The following is an 8,672-nucleotide window of genomic DNA, read 5'->3' as shown; positions in this document are numbered from 1 at the left end:
CCTCTGTAAGCTAAGAGTGGGTTTATTTTCATATACACAATCCACTGTTGATATTTTTAATCCATTTGTGTGCTAACCATTCAGAAGGAACCACCTTTGTGTTGCACTAAGAAAAGGGCCAGGTGTGTTGATTAATAAACACAGAGACCTTTTAAATCCATAAATGGTATTTCTGGGATGTGTTAACCTGATTGTTTGGTATTGCCCTGTCCTGTGATCCTCTTTCTCTCTTGGAGGGGTTTTTTGGGATGTGCAGTGACAGTTTTCTGCCCAAATCTGTTCTGTACTGAGCCACAATCCCACAGGCTTTCCAGTCATTCCTAGAAGTGAGTTCTGGAAGGCTTCTGGGGGAAAACAAGTCTGGAAGGTGCAGCCCAAGGTATTTGGTTTGGCCAGGATCAGTCTGTAGTCCACACAAATGCCTCCCTGCATGGATAACATATGGATCTGGTGGAGCTCCTCAGGAAGGGACTCTCAAAAGCTTATAAAGCTGAACATGGATTTATCCAAATCAGTACTGAGCAGGCAGAGGTGTCTGTCTGTAGGCTTAGAGTAATCAAGAGCGGTATTGTTGATAAGGGACACAGAACTTGGCACCTGAAGTGACAATTAAGTACTGACATCCCTACAGGCATTTAGTTTTGGCCAGGGAATTGTTTCCTTTGAAAAGCACAAGCACATTCCAGCCAAAGCTGTTGTTGGACACAGCACCTTATCCCCATACCTGTTTTACCTCAGAAATACCAACACCGTGCAGTCCCAGCAGATCCAAGAGAATGAGTTTGTACCACCATCCTCATCTGGCCCAAAGCCTTTCAGGTTCAGTTTCAACAACCCCTTCATCAGCTCTGCATGGGTGGCAGATGTCAGGCTTAACCTAAGGGGTCAGACTGGTGTGACTCCATACCACAGAGGCGTTTTTGGTGCTGGCAAATGAGAGAAGGGCCAAGCAGAAGCCATACTCTGGTCTCAAATCTGGGGAAATGAGTGTCAAATCAGGGTCGTGTGTGGCATTTGACCCCTTAGGTGTTTACTCCTTTGTTCTCTCACTCTGAGATGAGTGTTTTCCTTGCTAATAAACTAATTTTTTTGCTGTTCTGATCTGTCTTTCCCTATTGGTCACTTTCATTTTTTCCTTACTTTTCCATCACAGAAAGTCTGGCAAACTAAAGCCCTTAATGCAATTGAGGCCCCCACCAAGGAAAAAGGCTCTCAGTGGTGCTGCTGAGAGAAGGATCCTGTATCTAGCAAGGTGTGAGTGGGTACTCAAATACCTGGTGTACAGCACTTTGCTCTTCCTTCAGCTGGATCTGAGCCCCAAGGCAACCACCTCCTCTCTTGTGTAATGGGAAGACAGGACACAGAACTGAGGGCAAAGTGTTGTGGTGGGAGCAGATGCTCAGAAATGAGGTGCTGCTTCTTGAGATGTTTGGTTTAGGTAACTTTGAGTTTTGCCATATAACTGCACCTCGATGCACTGAAATACCCCCAGTAGTCAGTTCAGATGTCTAAGAACTGTTGTGGCTCTGACAACTTAATTTTGGAATTAATTTTTGAAATTTAATTTTGGAGTTAATTTTGGAAACTCCATGTTCCCCTGAGTCTTCCCTCTGCCCAAGGTCAGCTCTGCAAGGGTACAGCCTGTGTAACCAGGGAGGACACTGCTGGGAAGACAGCCAAGGTATGAAGAGCTGGGAGACACCTCACTGGGAACCCTGCCTTGTGTTGGAGCCACATTTATGTTTTCCCTGGTCCTTGGCCAAGCCACATTGCACGCCTGCATGTGCCCAGCCTTACCCTGCTAATCCCAACAGAGACTTGCTGAAGTGACCTCCTGGCTTCACCTTGGACCTGCAGCTTTGCTATGGGCTCATTTGGTGGGACTGAGGTCTAAGCTGGTCAGCAGAGCTGCTCTGCTTTCCTTGTCTGGGTGCCACAGGGCTGTGCCCATCAGTGAGGGTGCTGGTTATGCAGAGCAGCTGGCTTCTGCTCCCTGGCACTGGGTCTCTCCTTCTCCTGTAAGCTGTAACCCAAGTTCTAGGTCTCTCAGAAGATGCCTTTTCATTGGTTTGTCTGTGAATTTCTCAGGGAAGATCCTGAAACTTCCTTGGGAACATGCTGTTGCAAGTCAACCAGGAGGTGTGCTGGAGATTCCATGCCAATGGAAAGCACTTGAAGGTCCAGGGTAACATGTTGCATAGCATTTTGGATATCTCTTGGTGGTTCTGATCTGCAGTAGAATTCAGTTTCTTATGGCTCATCTGTCTTGAGAAAAATCAGCAAATGGACTCATGAACATCATAGATCAAGTACAAAGCAAAGCCTCTTGGTGGAAGTTTGTCCAACACAAACATGCCAGTGCAAAAATTCTACCAAGTGGTCTCCTCTTGGGAGAAGTGGGAGTGGCTTTTGCCAGCATTCTCTTCATAAGCAGCTAAACTGTACCAGATTCCTTCACTCTATGAAGAAAATAAACTTTACCCTTCCTTATTGCTCTTACAGGACCAAGTTTCCTCATTTCATAGAGCTATAAGCAAACAAGAAAATCTGTTAGAAGACAGGAATTCAGGTGAACTGCCTCTTTACCTCAAGTATGCAGATCAAAATCTGCTTAAATGCTCCTCCAGTGGAGCCAGGGTGCCTTTATCTGCTGCTCTGGCTCCAGGCTCATTGCTGTGCCCCATATTCTGGTTACTGGCCTGGGCATCTCTGGACTCCTCAGGGTGCAGGAGCATTTGGAACTCTTCAGCAATTTTCCACCTGCTTTACATAGAACTGTAAAAAGAAAAAGTTGTTTTGTGAAACATAGAAGTAAGGAATTTTTCCCCAGCTTTCTATCCAACACCTTCTACTGCAAGACCTTGGAGTCCCAGCAAATTCCCTATAATATTCCCCATAGCAACAGTCAAGCCCCCTCACCTTCCCTAGACTCTGCTCTAGTCCTTTTGTGTCCTCTCTAAGTCTCAGGTCCCAATTCTCTCCTGCATTTCCAACAGATCTATCCCTTGCCTCCCAATGGTGCCTCCAACTCATTTCTGTACTTTCCATCCCTCCTAACACCATCATGCAACTCCCATGACTCCTGCCTGGCTCTGTCTGGCTGCTGGCCTGACAACTGTCTTCACCATGTAGTTGGCAACCACTTCCCTGTGTTTGACTATCAGTAACAGCTTTTCCAGCTGCTAAGCAGCCAAATAAAACATATTTGTCCTTTAGGTGTTTGTTCTTTAGCCTGGCCCTGAGAAGAAATGTGTAGGTATTTATTAACTTTGAGATTACGAGAAATGGCAAAGTGTCTGTGTGGTGGTGCATCCCCCACTCCCTCGTGGAGTTCACCATGGTCTCAGAAATGCTCATTAAAACTTGGCCTTGCCTAACAGCCCCTAGGCTGAGCTCCTCTGAGCTTATCCAAAACACTGTCTGCTCCCAGGAACTTGTGCTGGCTAAGGAGCCCCCCTGGGTTTTAGCAGCCTTGGGAACTGATTTTTCTTCCCTAAATAACCACCCAGGTGGAACATTTTTGGTTTTGAACTTTTAAAGAAAGGTACCGACCTGAACTGTGGCCAAGATGGAAAACTACTGTGACCAAACCAGCTCTGTTGTGACTCTCTGAACAGGGGTCCAAAGTGAGACCCTCTTGAGCTCTCCAGGACTCCAGTGGGCTGAGACCAGCACCTCCCTCTGAGTGGGGCCTCTCTGAGCCACACAATTCCCACACTGGAGATACCTGGGGGACCACAGCTGAGGGACGGTGACAGATCCTGAGCTGAGATCCCCACTCCTTGAGACTCAACCCCTCACCTGCTGAAAAGGTGCAAAGGTGTCTGGCATCAGTACTTCCCTGAATTCAGGAAATTTTTGCAGGTATGTACCTTATACACCTTCCTTCAGTGTGTCTACTTGTGAGTGTGAATAAGCAAACACACTTTGAATGTTGTGAGTGTGAATATGTGAGTGTGAATATGCAAACACACTATGAATGTTGCTCTCTTAGATGTTTAAGCACTTCAGATTTGTAAGTAGATTAGGCCTGTGAGTTACTGTTGTGTCTGTGGGAAATTCTATATGAATGTTTTGTTAAATTGTTCAAATTAAGCTATAGACTAGGTGCTGTTAAATTTAAGTGCTGTTAAACCTTTTAGGCCTAAACTGTTGGTCAAGTCTGGGGCTTAGTTTAGAAAGGGGATCTACTCTGAACCTTGTCACTCAGCAGGAAGATCTGAACCTTGTGACTCAGCAGGAAGATTTTTCTTAGTCCTTTCTATCCTTACCCTTTTTCCCCACACAGACTCTCCATCAGCCTCCATGTAGATAATTTTTGGATGAATTTCAGGTTTAGATTGATTGATTTTTGGTTCTAGTTTGCTTTTCCTCTATGTGCTTTAACCATCCAGTTAAGTAGAACAGTGAATCTTGCCAACAAACTTTGTTGCACTTTCACTTTTGTATTAAATCTGCTTTTCCCAATACTTTTGGTGGTGATTCTTTAAGAGACCTTAAAACACTCGTTCACCACACTCTGTCTTTCAGAGAAACTATGAGATCTGCCTAAAAGGTGTTATAGAAGAAATTAAGAAATGTCACAATACACAAAACTAAAAATCAGTTTTCTTCTTCCAATACACATGGGGTTGTCTCTTATGAGTGCCAAGGATGTGTGGACAAGGGATATTTGTGGCTTTGTTGTCTTCTTTTTGACAGCAGAAAGAGTGCTTCTTGTCCCAGAGCAAGGAAAGACAGCAAAGAATAATTTGATTTAATAAAAAAGATAGGTCTGGGTGCTGGACCTATGTGTCAGAAGGAACATGTGATGGTCTCATTCATGTCTGCAAAGGAGAAAAAAGATCAGATTCACACAAAAAAACTGCCTTTCATATGGAATTGTACCAAATACAAGGTTTCTTTATAGCCAGAAGTTTGTGCTTTGCCTAGCCATTTTCTATGCAAAAGAGTAATTGCCTTGATGAATCAATAGACTCTCTCTATATATATGTATATATGTATTTATTTATTTAAACATACTGACTCTGCAAGCTGGAATCAATAAATCCTTTCTGAATTTGCCTTTCTTTGTGCTCAATTACCTCTAGTCATCTGTGTGACTCCAAAGATCCCGTGGAGAGATCTCACCTCCATGGACATTTGGTGTGGTGGACATTTGGGGCAGAGGGGTGACTGGAAAGCAGCTGTATGACCAGAATGCTCTTTACCAGTATGATCCACAAAGATGTTCTGACTGGGTGAAAAGGTCTCTTCTCACTGGAAAGGATATGCAAATCTAAATATATACACAATGCCGTGACGTGCACTTCAGTCAGTGTGATGGGAATCAGGCATCCTTGCATAGCCCATGTTCTTTCAGCTTGGAGTCTCTCACAGATAGCCAATCCCTTCTTCTTCACCTTTTAAGCTTGGAAAATGCTTTGGAGACCTGCCCAAGGTATTGTACCTTAATCTCATAGGTGACATTTGCTGTCAGAGCAAGGATTTTAAAGACACATCTTCCTAGACAAGTTTATTTTCCCAACACTTATCTATGCAAGACTTCCTCTCCTGTAAATAAATCAATACTAAGTGAATTGAGTACTGAGTGAAAGGACATGAGACCATAAGGAAAGGCAGTATACACATAATCTATCTCCCCACTTTTGTGCCTGTCATGGGGACAGGAGGAGAAGAAGAGTGCCTGTAACTCTCTCGCTACACCCTCCCACCCCTTGCCCTGGGAGAGGAACACCATTTTTTTGAATCACAGTTGAACACATCAACTTTCCCACCACATTGGACTATGTGCCACTAAAACTGCAGTGGACTGAGAGCAGAGAGTTCATGGGATGCTACATGCCACATCGATCAGACTTCAAAAGAAAGATCTTGGCCCTGAAAGCAATCCCAGCTGAGTTCTTCGTGTGTGTGATGTGCTCCCATGCCAAAGTCTGTGCACTACTGGAACTTAACACTTCAAGAGATTCCCTGCCTAAGTCCTGCAGGTTCTGCTTGACTCTAGCACCAGGAGATAGCCTCTTCCCTCCATCTCCATGCGTTCTGTCCATCTCACTGGTGGCACCTCCTGGTGATGACAACATTCTTCCATCTCCTTCTGCTGGTGTCTGCTCTTGCACACATGTCTAGCCTGAGCATTGTCCCTTTGACCTGTCAGGACCAGGATCATTCCTTGTGAGCACACCCTGTCCCATCTTTGTATCTTCAGCTACTACTTTTCCCATTCTCTTGGAGCTCTGGGTCTGTACACCTTCAACACAAAGGTACCGTCCTTACAGCTGGGTTTCTCTGTGTTGTTACTATTAATTCCATTAATTACTTTTATGAGCAAATAATTACAATAATAAGTGGGAATTCCACAGCACACTGCATTGTATAGAGTCTTGAAGCCCCATGTTTATGTAGGATACAGCTTTGCAGAGCTCTCCACACCCAAGCCTCTAGGGTGATGATCATTTCTTCTTGGTAGTGCACCATTAAAAAAGCATTTTCTTCATTGTCCATTGTCAGATGAAACGATGGGAAAATAGGCCATTGCCTGCACCCATCCATTCTAAACAGGACCCAGCTAACCCAGAGGAAGCTGCTTGAAGTTTCAGAAAGGGATGGGTGGGTTGTGATTTGTGGGAAGGGACTCAGAAATCTCTGGAGGAATTACCGCATGTGTTCTGCTAGGGAAATCCAACAATCGCACAAGCACAAAGGCTACCAGTAACAGGCGTTTTCCACTTCCTTGATTGGCTTTCACAGAAGCTCAACGAGTTCTCCATCATTCTCCACAAATCCCTGCTTTGGCCTGGGTCTCTGCACTGGGATTTCCTATCAGCTATGAAGGCCCTTGGCTGCCTATTGTCAATAACTGCTTTTAGCAGATGAAGCTTTACATAACGTCAGACAAAACATGTTGTTAGAACCACAGTGCACTGAGGCAGACAGAGCCCTAATTTAATAATAAAAAAGCTCAGTAAGTCTAAAGGCTGAAAGAGTACGCCCTTTATTGAGGATGTCAGGTAGCTATACCTCTATCTAAGGCAAATAATGAAGAAAAATGAAGGAAAGCAGCCAGCTGTTACACAAATATGTCAAGTATTAGTGAATCACATTGAGGTTTACATGTAAGATTGATTACTGGGATTATGAAAAATATGGACCTTTGCTTTTCAATTAACTTTCTCAGCTTCAGTTTCCCACATTTTCTTTGTGGTTTTTTTTTTCCCCTCGAAGATTAAATATCCATTTATCTTTTTTGCCATTCACAACTAGATGGTTACATTACACAGTATTGTAGTGATCATCCTGCTATAATGAAATTCATACAAGTGTGGTAACTAGCCTAAAAAATCCTCATTATAAACCCAAATAACCTCAACCTAAAAGAAACCCATAAAGCTAAGTGATGGTAGTGTACAACCAAAGTACTCTGAGTACCAAAATTTGTTGTTCTGTCACTGCAATGAATTCCTGGTGCTTCCGGAAAAAAAGTCATCTTCAGAGACCTTGTTCATGAACATAAATAGTTTCAGTTGACCACTGGCTGCAGGGACACAGTGCAGGGCATGTTGCTCCTTTTGGAGACCATACAGCCTTCAGCACTAGAGTCAATTCTAAATATATTCCTCAAGTCAGATGTATAATGAGACATTTCATTACTTCCTTCCTTCTTGGCACACTACAGCAAAATGAGCCAGGAATAAAGAATTAAACTTTGGTCTCCCCAATATGAGCAAAGTTTAATTCTTTGCCATCTGCCAGGATCACGAGGACAATTGAAATATCCCTTTATTGTCCACGTGCACATTAGAGCATTGCTAGCCATGACATTCCTTGATGACAGGACAAGCTTGTGATGAAGGAAAATACCAGCTTTATCTTCTTTCTAGTGACCCATGGCAATAATAATTTCTATTAGATATAGGTAGTGCAATGCTCCAGATACTGACGTTGCTGTTAAATAGAAGGAAATATGGATCACACCATTAATCAAAAGCACATAAAGATGGGGTGTGTTGCCCAGGCTCCCCCCTATCTCTTTTTCTCCTTTTCTGTTGATAGAAAAAGTGTGTCAGTGAGCATGTGGGTGAGGTGTATTCAACAGTGAAATGTCCAAATGTTTGTTCTTGCTTTTGCAGTATGAACTGGATCAGGTAGAGTAACTTAAAAGTGATCCTGAGTGGAGATATCAGGTTGCTAAAATAAATTCTTGCTGTGTGCAGAAAGAAGGGTGCTATTATATGCAGAATCTGGAGTCCCAGATGCAATTCTCCATCTTAAGACATCCTCAGAAATATGACCCATGCATACCCCAGTCAGACCCTGAAACACAGAGGGGCAAGCTGTTCTCAGCTACTTGTACAGTCAAGAGGTAGAATCTGATACTTCTCATCAGAGATGAGAGATGCCATGGGCCATCTGATGGGTTGATGTTGGCCCATGGGACTGCAGTTCCCTTGCAAGAACAGCAGAGATGGTGCAAAGCCAGGAGAGACAACAGCAAGGAATACAGTGTCCAGGGAAGTGGTGGAGGAACTAAAGACGTGGATGTGGTGCTTAGGGACATGGTTTAGCACTGGGCTTGGCAATGCAGCATTAATGGTTGGTCTCCATGGTCTTAGAGGTCTTGTCCAACCAAAACCCTTTTATGATTCTGTGATTCTAAGGAAGCCATTACA

Source organism: Molothrus ater, chromosome 3 (assembly GCF_012460135.2).
Source record: "Molothrus ater isolate BHLD 08-10-18 breed brown headed cowbird chromosome 3, BPBGC_Mater_1.1, whole genome shotgun sequence".
Classification (NCBI taxonomy): Eukaryota; Metazoa; Chordata; class Aves; order Passeriformes; family Icteridae; genus Molothrus; species Molothrus ater.
The sequence above is the reverse complement of the archived record's forward strand: the minus strand, read 5'-3'. Positions refer to the sequence as shown.